Source organism: Ipomoea triloba, chromosome 3 (assembly GCF_003576645.1).
Source record: "Ipomoea triloba cultivar NCNSP0323 chromosome 3, ASM357664v1".
NCBI lineage: Eukaryota > Viridiplantae > Streptophyta > Magnoliopsida > Solanales > Convolvulaceae > Ipomoea > Ipomoea triloba.
Window position 1 is genome coordinate 8,817,566 of NC_044918.1, and position 14,949 is coordinate 8,832,514.

The 14,949-nt window shown below is 32.9% G+C and overlaps 1 non-coding gene across 1 annotated transcript; it reads right to left on the reverse strand.

Moving 5' to 3' along the window:
* Positions 1-14,868: 14,868 nt before the first annotated feature.
* TRNAS-GCU lies at positions 14,869-14,949 on the reverse strand. The gene has a single exon. It is a non-coding gene; the product is annotated as a tRNA-Ser (tRNA).

The following is a 14,949-nucleotide window of genomic DNA, read 5'->3' on the forward strand; positions in this document are numbered from 1 at the left end:
TTGCACTGGTTGCCTCATTAAAAACCTTAGGCTAAGAAAACCCAGTGGGGAAAAACTTAGCTAAGGGAAAAAGAGTACAACCATAAAACATTCATGACCTTCAGGGTTTAATCTTCAGGATAACCAGTCATAAACTTTTAGTGTATAATCTTCAGGATTACTATACCATACTCATGCCTCGTTAAAAACCTCATTAGAAAAACCCAGTGGGAAAAACCTAATGAGGAAAAGAGTACATGATATATGTTAAATTATGTGTTGCACCGGTTGCCTCATTAAAAACCTTACGCTAAGAAAACCCAGTGGGAAAAAACTTAGCTAAGGGAAAAAGAGCGCAACCATAACCCCAATATAAACTTCAGGGCATAATATTCATACTTGAAGTAAATGATACTCCCCCTGAAGATAACATTCTTCAAATCCCTTATATGAAATATACCTCCAAAATATAGAAAGGGATTTTGTGAAAAAAATATGTCCAATTATTAATGGGGTGAATAATCTTGTGACTCTTCTAGAGCTCACGTGGGTATAATCATAATATACCCATTTATTATAGATGCAACACTATCTTTATTGTCTCCTTATAAGACAATGGTGATAAAATCTAGTATAACCAGTTTTGGGGATTTGGCATCGTTGGGATCAAATAATAATAGCCAGTACCCAAGTAGCCCATTAAAACCATATATTGGTTTCTCACATAAATGCCAAAATCTTTTGTAACTCAAAGATATTGGAGGATATGTTAAACACTGTTCCAATATTTCATTATAGGAGAAGCACTAAATGTTGCTATAAATTTCATCGCATATAAAATATCAGACCTGATGCGATTATGGAACTTCTGGTCCCTATATGGTGCTCCAATGATAATGAATTAATGGACTTTTGATATCCTTATTATACTCATTGAGCTTATACGGTTCTTTATCTACTTCAAGAGATACAACCGTTAGTGTGATAAGTATCATGAGTCTAAACGGGTACTTTATCTACTTCAAGAGATATAACCGTTAAATGATACTTATTCAAGACATTTTTTCAAGTAGGCTAACTGGTGTATAAAACTTCTTCAAGAAGAAGCTCGATCTTCAGGTCGATACTTGGGGTTTCCCAAGTCTTTCGTTTCAAAAACTCCGTCTTTTAGGCATGGGCTAACATAGCAATTCTACGCACAGTAACAACCCTTTAAAGAACACTTATGGTACATATTATCCCTTCTAAATGAGGGTAATAACTCCATTCGCAATCCTTTAAAGAATCACATAATATATTCAATTTCTTCTTCAGGAAGAAAATTACTCAGTCTAATGACCCATAATTATGTGGTCATGACCTATATCAGCTGCATATCTAATTTTATTAATCTGCCAATGATGTTATGTAGCGGAACTTAATGTCATCCTACGTGGGAGATTAAAAATCAATCAAGGGTCTCTGCGTGAACCATGAGCTACAAAACTCGCTTTATATTATACCACCTCATCATTCTCATTTCTCTTTCGTGTAAACACACATATTCAGGGTGCTCACCTTTCATATAATTTTCATGGGGCAATTCCTCGTCAGGATTGCTCACCCATTATATATATTTTACAAAGTAGGGCAATTCCTCGTCAGGATTGCTCACCTACTAAGTAATCTTCTCAGCCTGAGTAGAGCAACTCCTTATGGTGTGTGTTATAAAGAGAATGTATTTAGCGAGTTGAGCTATGCCTTAATTGCTCTTTTAAATATTCAATAATGAGGATGCTTCTAGCACCTCACCTGGATCCAGTTTATTTAAATGAGCAATTATATAGGCTCGTGTTGTCGACAACTATTATTATTTTCTCCCACATTCATGACAATTTCTAAATTAACCAGATCGTTGACATTTCCCAAAGATATTAGGATCTGGCGTTCCGCATCCCTAGTATTATGTTTGATCGGTGCACCTTACTAGGGTTTTCGTCATCTAGACGAACGTCTTCAGGACGTAATTCTTATCAAGATAAGAGTGACAATGTTTATTTTACTAGATCTAGTATTGTGTTCCTTATCTCATAAACTGATAGACCTCCAACACTTCTGGCGTCAAGGAGTATCAGTAGAGATATTCGGTCCAAATTAGGGATTATATATAGGACCTAGTCACTCTTTTCTGATCAGCATGATCAGTATATATATTTGGCAGATTATTTGCTAATATTGCAAATAGATTATCTTCTGAACTTCTAGTTCAGTTATCTCTCTGAACTTCTAGTTCAGTATAACTAGTACGTGGATTTAACTAATGAAGATTTTTCCATTCCATGGAACTTCTCGGCATTTCATTAAATTTGGGCCTTATCTCCCCCTAATGCCGAGAATCGATCTTCATTAAGTATGCAATCAGCGTATCTATTGATCCCTAATAATAGGCTCTAGGTATTTAGACAATCAGACGGAGTTCTATGATCGTCATATATATATATACCTAGTTTCATTCAATAGCCCCTAGAGATACGCTATGGTGGTGATATAGTAAAATAGACTGCATACTAAGAATATAAACGCAGATTTGGGAAATGTTTATCACGTACGTACTAGGTGTATGGGGAATAATCATGATATGCAGTGAGTCAGATCTTGATTCAATTAAGTTTGATATCCTTTGATATCCCCAAAAATATCTGACTCATTATGCTTGCCCAAAGCGACCCAATTTCTCATGCCAAAACAATTTGGGTCTTATAAAATTTTAAAAGAATTGCACAAAAAAAATATGCAAACATATAACATGTATAATGTCACATGGTTAAATCATTTACTTGGTAATGCGATGCATTCACATTATATGCATTATGATGCTATTTATATAATCATATGGAGGATAAATGCCAAATAAATTCATGAATGGTGAGATTAATTAAATCCATAACTTGTTTGCTTCAGGCAAACCATCATGATGTGATTCACTTCTGACTTTCAAGCATATAGCATAATGCTAAAGATAGAAGTTGCAGACTTCATTCATTAATCGTGTCATTAGTCACCCAAAGGTCATTCCCTGTTCGAGGTCTTCCGGACCTTATTAGAAAATATCCCAATGTCCAATCGTATTGCCAAGTGTGAAGGTTTAGAATTCGGAGAATAATACTCCTTCAAAAACACTTAGCATAATTTTGTCATGTACTACTACTGGAGTACAATATGACCATCATATAGAAGACAATAAGACTCACATTATTTAGTATGATTTTCCATGTACTTCTACTAGAGTACAATGTTACTCATGTACTTCTACCAGAGTACAAGGTTAATTATGTACTTCTACTGGAGTACAAGGTTATTACCTTTAAAACTCAATGGAGTCTTGATATTGTCTTTCAATAGTTCTTCTAATATAGTTTCACGTGTGAAACAATACTATATTATACTGTCATATTCAGAGGGATTCACCATCATAAAATCTCAGATTTAGTCAATAGATCGAAAATTATGACTTTATTGATCATAGCAATCCTTCAGGGATTGATTTAAGAACTGTGGATCAAATATTCATAATCAATCTAAGATTTATACTGAGGGGTGATAAATAAAATTAGTGCTATAAGTTTACCTTCTGGGCAAAGTTATATTAGATCCAGACAATAATATATTGGTCGGCTCTACTAGAGCTCTTCCTTATTCAGTGTGCAAAAATTCTTTTGCTCACGTATTGTATGTGTGGTTGCACTATACTCAACACATACATTTTTCTTATTGTTCTTGGATCCAATCAAAAGTGATAATGCATTTATTTGCTTCTTTGAAGCACATATCTTTCAAAGATTAGGCATCACATGATTTATCATCCAATTTTCTCCATATGGTATTTAATTTGGAGATAGCATATGCCAAACAAGCATAATTATACATTTTTATCCCATGATTTTGATAAACATATCAAAATACCTTTCATTTATAACATATGGGATAAATTTTATGGCCAAAAGCATAATATTTATTATGCCAAATTTTATTTCATGTTGATTCGCATGGCCATAGCATAAGAGAGCAAATTGTGACAAAATAATTGTCACATAATAATCATGTATATATATAACAAATTCTATCTATTATATCATAATATATATATATATATATATATATATATATAAACACTATCCATACTCCAACATATAATTATATATATACACACGGCACACACACCACCTATATTATTATTATACTACACTACACTACTATATATAATAACATTTCGCATGGCTCAAGGAGCAATAATACACAACATACAATAATATTATTATTATATACACATATGCATTCACTAACACACACCATATATATATACACACGGTACAACACATACACAATTCAACATATATATATATATTATTATATATATAATTAATTAAAAGCAAGTGGGGAACAAAGTCCCACACTTCAAAGAAGTCACATGGGGTAGCACGGCTACCCCATTAATTAAAAAAAATTTTTTTTTAATATAATAATAATAATACTAATTAATCCATAATGAGAGGAAGAAAGCAAACCCATTTCAACTTTTATTTTCTTTTGCTTCTTCGCCGGAGAGAGAGAGAGAGAGAGATAGCGCGAAGTAGAGTTCGGCTACGGCGGTGCAATGATGTGCCGGGCCGGAGTGAAGGAGGGATGGTGGTAGTTCGGAAAGGTGTGAGGTTGCTGTGTCGGTCATGGTTCGTCGCCGTCGAACTCCATTATTTTGTTGTTGGTTTCTATTTTATTTTGGCCGGAAAAAATGGTGTCGTGGGTTTGGTGTTTACCGGAAAAAATGGTGGAAGTGATTGTTGTGGGTTTGGGTAGAACACTCGTGCTGATAACGTGTTGTAAAATAATTATTATAACTATGATAATATGAAGAAATGAAAATGAAGAACAGAAATTTGGAATGGAGGATGAAGCACTGCATTGATGATTTTCTCTGATCTTGTTTACAGGGAGTGAAGGGGGTATTTATAATACCCGGAAATGAATAAATAAATATAAGGTGTACAGGAATGATTCACATGTGTTGCTTAGCTCTGCTGGCTTTGTCAAAAGCCTAGAGTCTCTTGCCGCCCTATGGTCACGGGATCGATTCCCCCTAAACCATAGCTTTTGTCTTCATCTGGGACTAGCTTCATCTAGCTTTCCAGGAAACATTTAGGTATTAAATGTTCTCCCTTTAATCATCAATGGTAGTAGTAGCAAAGTGGATTAAGCCTTGAGTTTTAAGCAAGAGGTCCAAGGTTCGAATCATAGCTTGGACATCCACCATTTTGTTTTGTTTCATAACACATTAGTATTATAAGTTGTTCAGCATGATAATCATGAAGTAATATAATTAATGAGAATCCTGTGGGGAAATTTCTATTGCTTTAATTTCCTTGACTAATTGTCATCTTGCGTTCATTTATTGCATGCACCATTATAGATTGGTCAGATTTATTGCATAGCTTTATATCTATTTTTTTCTTTGACTTTGATACTTGCATAGTTGCATTCTATTATAATAATAATAATAATAATAATAATAATAATAATTATTATTATTATTATTATTATTATTATTATTANAATAAAAAAATTAAAAAAAAAAAAAAAAACTAGACAAGTAATTGCACCAAATAAAAGTCTTAATCCTTGTATCCAAATTCAGTACAATATGTGTCCCACTTATTACATAATAATGTAAGCTACTTATATTAGACAAATGACACATACACGATTAAGTGAATTTTTCAATATAATAATCTAATAATCTTCTTAATGTAATGCTTCGGAAAAAAAAATCTTAATGTAATAATGCCTTCCTCTTCCACTCCCCAACGATCATGTTAAACTAGGTCATATCAAGTCGAGTTTTCATGCATGTTGGTGTGGCCGACTTCATTTAGACTCACCAACCTAAACTCTTGTCAATGTTACAAAAAGATAAAATAAAAGTAAAATCTGGAAACCTCATATTCGCTTAAGTGAACCCATATTCCCTTGAACTAAATAAAATCATATAACATTCCGGAAGAGATGACCAAGTGATCGAATGGACAACTCTTAGCTTGTCTTCCTAATGTGCCTTGCATCTCCTATGTGGTTTCTGTGTTATTTTACAGAAATAGAGTTTACCCAATTTACACCATTAAATAATGGTTGTAGGTTTCCTTCATCACCAGAAAAAAAAAAAAAAAGGGACATATAATACAATAATTATATCATGGACCATGGTGCGTGTAACAACATGCTCCCAAAACATCCTTGTTTTTTCCAACTTTAATTTATTTTTCTCTTTTTCTTTTTGTATAAATAAAATTAATGCATAAAAAATATATTATTCAAAATTCTAATTGAAATCTTTTAAATAACACTAATATTGATATTTTTCTTTCAATTTTGTTAATAAATCAACATGTACATAAAGTTATTATAATTTACTTTAGGTACATATATAAATGGCTATATTACTATTCGTTTATAAAGTTACAATTGTAAGTGCATATATTTACTATTGTAGCGGCTATAGGTTTTCAATCACCCAAGCATTGCATTAGTATGAACATATTTGATGATTGTTAAGGTAGGACGTATGAAGGACGTAGGGGTTAGTTAAGAATTAAGATGAGATGGCATCTTATTTTACTATAGTGTATGAAAACATACAAGCTAATTAAGCAAGCATCCCATCAAAATGTGTGTCCACAACCCAAGCCGCCACAAAGGGTAAACTTCTGACTTGAAGAAAATGACACCACCATTCACTTGAAACAAATATCCAAACGAATTAGGGCGGTTCAATTGAGTGCATTGACCTTAATTTCATTGGCGATTTTTTTTTTTAAACCAAGAGAAACTTCCATTAAGTTAAATCTGAAACCAACACATTATAAATAGATGGAGGGTTGTAGAATCACTCTGAATAATCAGGCGAAGACCTAGACTGCCTAGCAAGTACATGGGCAACTTGGTTCGTGATCTTTTAGTAAAAGAAAGAATCTCATTGCAGAAATCTTGCAATAGGTATTTAATATCAACAATGAGATAGAAAGAAGACACCCCCCCCCCCCCCCCCCCCCCCCCCCNAATAAAAAAATTAAAAAAAAAAAAAAAAACTAGACAAGTAATTGCACCAAATAAAAGTCTTAATCCTTGTATCCAAATTCAGTACAATATGTGTCCCACTTATTACATAATAATGTAAGCTACTTATATTAGACAAATGACACATACACGATTAAGTGAATTTTTCAATATAATAATCTAATAATCTTCTTAATGTAATGCTTCGGAAAAAAAAATCTTAATGTAATAATGCCTTCCTCTTCCACTCCCCAACGATCATGTTAAACTAGGTCATATCAAGTCGAGTTTTCATGCATGTTGGTGTGGCCGACTTCATTTAGACTCACCAACCTAAACTCTTGTCAATGTTACAAAAAGATAAAATAAAAGTAAAATCTGGAAACCTCATATTCGCTTAAGTGAACCCATATTCCCTTGAACTAAATAAAATCATATAACATTCCGGAAGAGATGACCAAGTGATCGAATGGACAACTCTTAGCTTGTCTTCCTAATGTGCCTTGCATCTCCTATGTGGTTTCTGTGTTATTTTACAGAAATAGAGTTTACCCAATTTACACCATTAAATAATGGTTGTAGGTTTCCTTCATCACCAGAAAAAAAAAAAAAAAGGGACATATAATACAATAATTATATCATGGACCATGGTGCGTGTAACAACATGCTCCCAAAACATCCTTGTTTTTTCCAACTTTAATTTATTTTTCTCTTTTTCTTTTTGTATAAATAAAATTAATGCATAAAAAATATATTATTCAAAATTCTAATTGAAATCTTTTAAATAACACTAATATTGATATTTTTCTTTCAATTTTGTTAATAAATCAACATGTACATAAAGTTATTATAATTTACTTTAGGTACATATATAAATGGCTATATTACTATTCGTTTATAAAGTTACAATTGTAAGTGCATATATTTACTATTGTAGCGGCTATAGGTTTTCAATCACCCAAGCATTGCATTAGTATGAACATATTTGATGATTGTTAAGGTAGGACGTATGAAGGACGTAGGGGTTAGTTAAGAATTAAGATGAGATGGCATCTTATTTTACTATAGTGTATGAAAACATACAAGCTAATTAAGCAAGCATCCCATCAAAATGTGTGTCCACAACCCAAGCCGCCACAAAGGGTAAACTTCTGACTTGAAGAAAATGACACCACCATTCACTTGAAACAAATATCCAAACGAATTAGGGCGGTTCAATTGAGTGCATTGACCTTAATTTCATTGGCGATTTTTTTTTTTAAACCAAGAGAAACTTCCATTAAGTTAAATCTGAAACCAACACATTATAAATAGATGGAGGGTTGTAGAATCACTCTGAATAATCAGGCGAAGACCTAGACTGCCTAGCAAGTACATGGGCAACTTGGTTCGTGATCTTTTAGTAAAAGAAAGAATCTCATTGCAGAAATCTTGCAATAGGTATTTAATATCAACAATGAGATAGAAAGAAGACACCCCCCCCCCCCCCCCCCTCCCCCCTTGAATTTCAAACATTGGACAACTTGTAGAGTCTGATTTCACCCTACTCCTCGCCCCGATGGAGACGGGGATGGAGACAAAAATAGGAAAACGGAGACGATGATAGGGAAATATTTGATTCCTCGACAAGGATGGGGAGTACTCTCCCCGACCCGGAATACATACATAATATAAATATATAAAAGTACAATAGTAACAGCATGCGTGCTATACTGCTCTCTAGCATGCTTTATATATTTATATTATAATATATAATATATATATATAAGTACAGCACTACAGCAGTAACAGCATGCGTGTTGTACTGCTGTCTAGCATGCTTTATATATTATTATTATTATTATTATTATTATTATTACTCCCTCCGTCCCGAATCGGATGTCTCATTTGCTTTTTGCACGCTTTTTAAGAAATTAAAGTAAATGTGATGTGCTTTCTAATTATGCCCCCAACTTTTTTACTTTTGGGAATAAAAACAATAAAGAAAGCAAAACTCATAAGAGTAAATTGGGAAAAGTAGAATGATGGTGATGTTCAACTTTAGAAAGAGGACGACATTTTGGGACAAACTAAAAAGAAAAGTAAGACAGGTAAAATGGGACAAAGTGAGTATATACTAATAATATTAAGGGAAAATGACACTTTTCCCTGGTGAGTTATATGTGCATATTGTAGTTTTTCGCCCGAGTTATAAAAGTGACGGTTTTTCCCCTAGTTATATTAAAAGTAGCGATTTTTCTCCTTGTAATGTTAAATTGATATTTTTTCCCTTAAAAATAACTATGTCATTTATTTTTCTTCTCCAAAAAATTATTTCTTATATTTATGCATGGAAGATCACGGTTTGGTTCAAACATAATCGGGCACTCTAGCAATTGAACCTAAATAGTATCGACGGTTATGGTTATAATTCAAAACAGGAAAAAATAAAATAAAATAATTGATTCGTAACCATAATCGTCCATACTATTTTGGTATGATTGCTATAGTGTCTGGTTAGGGTCGAATCGAATAGTGGTCATCCATACATGTAACCCCTCGGTTTTTTCCAACAAAGTTAAGGCTCGAAAATATTTTTTTTAAGCTATGACACTTATGAGATGATCTCCCGGTATTTCAGAAGGATTTTTTTTTAAGTAAGACTAATTATCGATAAGCTGAGAACTACGTACCGGTCACGAACCGAGAAAATTTTAAGGATATAGATTCAGTTTGGATTTTCCTAGAAATTGGATTATTAAGTATCATACGATTAAGCCTGAACTTCTAGTTCAAGAAAATTTTAAATGGACTGTAAGGGATGAATTGTTACGGACTCTGTACCTATAATTCGCGAGAGACCGAAAAAATTCCCAAATTTGGTGATTTACGACGAGATTATTTTTAGGATAATTTTGGGTATTAGAATTTTCCCGAATTAAGTTATAATCCTCCGAGCTTTCATCTGATTTAAGCATAAACTGGCCAATTAAATTTGTGATCTTCTTAAGGACTCCATAGGGTGTTGACAAGTGGCAAGCAAATCTAGACTAAGATTGATCATTTAATGCTAGCATTAATGAGGTATGGAGGCATTGCACTTGCTTGCTTGATCTTCAAGAACAAGATCTACACTATCACACTCATCTCTCTCTCTCTCTCATTTTCGAACCATACTAGTAGGAGAAGAAGGAAAAAAAATAGCTTAGGCTTCCATTGTGATCCAAGAACTCCTTAGGCAATTCCTCAACTCCAAGAACTCTACTCTAGGTAAGAACTTCGGTTTTTGTTCGGTTATATCCCTTTTTAAGACTTAAGCTTGAACTTAAGTGTTAATGTTTAGTGCATGAAAAATATTGTTATTGTGGTGATGTTTTTAGGGACTTTGAATTCAAGGAAAAGATCTAACGCTTCTTGGGTTAAGAATCTTCTATTGAGGTAAGGAATCCCTTAAGTTGGCTCAATCACTTGAAGGTGAACAAATGCTAGTAAATTACGTGACTAGGAAAATTTTACGTGAAATTATGTGTTAAGTTCGTGGATCTACAAGTTAGCCTAAGAAACTACACTTTGGATTTTTGGTAATTTTTATATACATGTTCATAGCCAATTTATGCATGTATATGTTGAATTTATGCCCATATAGGTTTATACTTGTGAAAATAGTGAAAAGAAATCAGGATAGATTCTGGCAGTAACTTCCGAGATTTATTGGGAAAAATTGGTAAGGTATTTTGATCCTATTTTTTTTAGGCATGTAGTTCTATAAGTGTAGAACCCGCATATAAAATTTCATAATGATCGGAGTAGTATAAGTACGGTTTTCGAATTTTTTTCCAAAACTGGTCCAGAGAGAAAAATATTCTGGACAGCACACTGCCAAGGGCAAAAAGGGAATTTTCTGTGTTTATTCGTGGATCAAAATGACCAAAACTTTTTATGGACATCAAGTACTATAAGTTGGGGTTCTACCATAAAAATTTCAAGTGAAAAAGAGTTCGGGAACTATTTTTACCGGCTCAATCATTCGGACTGCGCCAACTGAAATTTCTGGCAGATTTGACGCGGACTCGTTTTCGACTTGTTTTTGACCCAAACTTTTTCCCCGATGTTTTTAACCCTGAGTGTTACGATGTTTTGAAAGCCTACGGGCATCCGGGTGAATTTTTGAAGGCCCTAATATTATTTTTGTGCATTATATTTATTAACTTGGAAAGTACTTGTGTTTTGAAAATTATTGTGTCTCCTGTACTCGAATTTCCATAACGAGACTAACACTAACCAAAGTGTGTATTTTGGGGAAATATATTTGATCAAGTGTGATGGTTATGGAGTCGTGTGATAATAATGAATGGTGAGGGAGTCTGTATGATTAATCTATACTGCAGAGCGAAGTTTCTTCGCTGAGTGAATTGGTGAGGGGTCTGTATGATTAATCTATACTGCAGAGCGAAGTCTATTCGCTGAGTGAATGGTGAGATTTTGTATGATTAATTCATACTGCAGAGCGAAGTCTATTCGCTGAGTGATGTGTGAGATTTTGTATGATTAATTCATACTGCAGAGCGAAGTCTATTCGCTGAGTGATCATACTGCTCTATTCGCTGAGTGATGTGTGAGATTTTGTATGATTGATTCATACTGCAGAGCGAAGTCTATTCGCTGAGTGATGTGTGAGATTTTGTATGATTGATTCATACTGCAGAGCGAAGTCTATTCGCTGAGTGAAGTTGTGAGAACTAACTGTCGGGTGTCTCGAACAGTAGTGTGGGTGTTGTGTTTCTCACGTGTGAATTAATGGCTGTGTTATGTGCCGAAGTTACTTATATAATGTGGAATTGCTTGTCGTTAGATCGATTGCAGGTAGACTGCGACTGCTGGGTAATGTTTATCTTACCCTATTTATTATTGATTGTTGTTTTCGAAAACCTTTGTTTACTTTCGAGTGACCATGGATCCCCTTACTTAGCCGTCGTGCTAACTACACTTCGTTGTGTCATTATTAGATGCAGTCTAGCGTGGGCCCCTGTGGCCGATGAGCTTTGAATAAGATGGGAGTCGAGGTTGAAGACTACTCTATCCTAGAATAGACACCCTGGGAGGATTAGTTTTATATGTACACTGTTGAACGTTGATGTGGTTGTTGATGTTGTAAGTTTTAGCCTTAACGTTTGGGTATAGGAGAGATACCTGAGCGTGGCGGTAACACCCAGTTTTCTGCTGGTTAGACGCTTCCGCAATGTATTGTATTATTAGGATTTTGTAATAAATCCAAGTTGTGAAAATTGGGGTGTTACCATACATATAAGCAATAATTGGTTGGTGAAGAAAAATAAAGGCTAAAGTGTCATCCAACACCATGAACCATAAGTCATTCTTCATGTTGCACCCTGTTCTAGGCGAAAAAATTTTAATGGTTTGGGGATCGAATAATCACTTATAAAAGAACAGGGTGCGACATGAAGAATGGCTTATGGTTCATGGTGGCGAATGGATTATAATTTAATTTGACCACACCTTGCAAACCATGCCATTTGAAAACTACTCATTGACTTGTAAAAACTGCTACTGTACTTTTTCAAGGATTACATGAGTAAATTGGAATATTTTTAATTCAATGATAAAAATAGACATGTCTATAACTAAGAAATTAAGTTTATACCATGAGTATAACTTATTAGGAACAAAAAATGTTTTTTTGTTCTTTTTTTCTAATGTAAAATAAAACTAAAAAATTTGTGAAAAATGAAAATAGACAATTAAACTAAGCTTGCCTATGATATCTTTGTTAGTTTTTTTTTTTCCAAAAAGTAGATAGGTTTTAAAAAATTGCAATCATAACATTGACAACCTCCACTGTATCAGCTTCATTTACACCAAAACTCAATTTTTGAATAGTACCTTTTCACCTTTTATCTCAACTAGGATTATGTCAAAATTTTAAAAGGAAAGAGATTGAACTTTCTTTACAACAATGAAACGGCTATGAATCTTTATATTTTTATTTTTTCAAGATATAAATACCAAATAACACAAGAGAATGCATGTTCATAATCTAAATTACAGATATAAGAAAGATTATATCTAAATGTAATAAAAAAAATGTCATGAAAGAATAATTAAATCATTAAGGGTGTGTTTGGTTCAAACATGCAATCTGAATGTGAATGAGAATAAAATACTTTGTAATTGGAATGAATTTTGCATATTTGATAGTATGGTGGAATTGGATTGATTACCAATATTGATGTTTTGTTATGTATGTTCATATAATCGGAATAACGGTAACTGTGTTTTTAAAAGTGTGTCGCGTCACATGAGAGATTTGAGCTCTCGCTAGGAAACCCCATGGACTTAGCAGGCACATGCTTTAACTACTCGGCCAAAGCGACAATACATGCCTAAATATTATTAACTTAACAGGAATGGCTGGTTTTAGACCAAGTCAAGGAACAAATAATAAAAAAAACTACATACTCTTGTAATCATGTTAGGCAAAAACTTGTGTGAGTCCGTGTCACCGTGAGACGGCCCGGGTAGATGTAAAAATGTGATACTTATACGCACAAATGTCTTACTTATACGCTCAAATGTAATACTAATGAGGAATAAAATTTTTATTACTTATAATGCTAAATGTAATATTTTTAAGGAAAATGTAATACTTTTACGTTTCGATTTAAAAGTATTACATTTTTCCTCAAAAGTATTATATTTTTTCTTATACGTAAGGGAACATTACTTATGATGGAAAATGTAATACTTTTGATGTCAAATATAATTCTTTATATCAAAATGATAAATTATTACTATACATTTTTTGTTCAAAAGTATTATATTTTTCCCCTCTAAATTACAAAAATATTATTCATGATTAGTATTACATTTAAGCATATAATTATGACATTTGCATTTTGATTCAACCCGACCCGAACCGTATCACGAATAAGGATCCGTGAGACGGTCTCACACTTGTTATACGATGAATTACGGTTTAGTTTGTATTATAGATCTTGATTAAAAAAAATTATATATTTACATTTAACCCATTATGTGCTTTCAGTTAATAAAATATGTGCTAGTAAATAAAGAAAGCACATAATTTATTAATTACATATACATAATATAATATTATGTGCTTTCGATTTATTTACAAACACATAATATATTAATTGTAGACACATAATTTGAATGTCATTTTAGACAATGACCATCGTTCACAATGCAAAATCAAGCCTGATTATAATATTATTTTTTTGAAAGCAGCCTTGATTATAATTTAATTTGCCCACAACTTGCAAACCATGCCATTTGAAAACTACTCATTCATCTTTTGTAACTTGTAAAAAATGCTACTGTACTTTTTCAAGGGTTACATGAGTAAATTGTAATATTTTTAATTCAATGACAAAAATAGACATATCTATAACTTAGAGATTAAGTTTATAACATGAGTATAACTTATTAGGAACAAAAAATATTTTTTTTTCTAATGTAAAATTAAACTAAAAATTTTGTGAAAAATAAAAATAGACAATTAAACTAAACTTGCCTAAGATATCTTTGTTAGTTTTTTCTTCTTTTTTTTTTTTTCTAAAAAGTAGATAGGTTTTGAAAAATTGCAATCATAACATTGACAACCTCCACTGTATCAACTTCATTTACACCGACACTCAATTTTTGAATAGTATGTCATGAAAGAATAATTAAATGTACTCAAAAAAAAAAATAATGAAATCATTAAGGGTGTGTTTGGTTCGAATTAAATATGCAATCGGAATGTCAATGAGAATAAAATATCTTGACAAGATGAAATGGATTTTGCAGACTCGCCTGAGAGATTCGAACTCTCGTGGGAAACCCCATGTACTTAGCAAGCACAAGCCTTAACCACTCAGCCAACGCGAC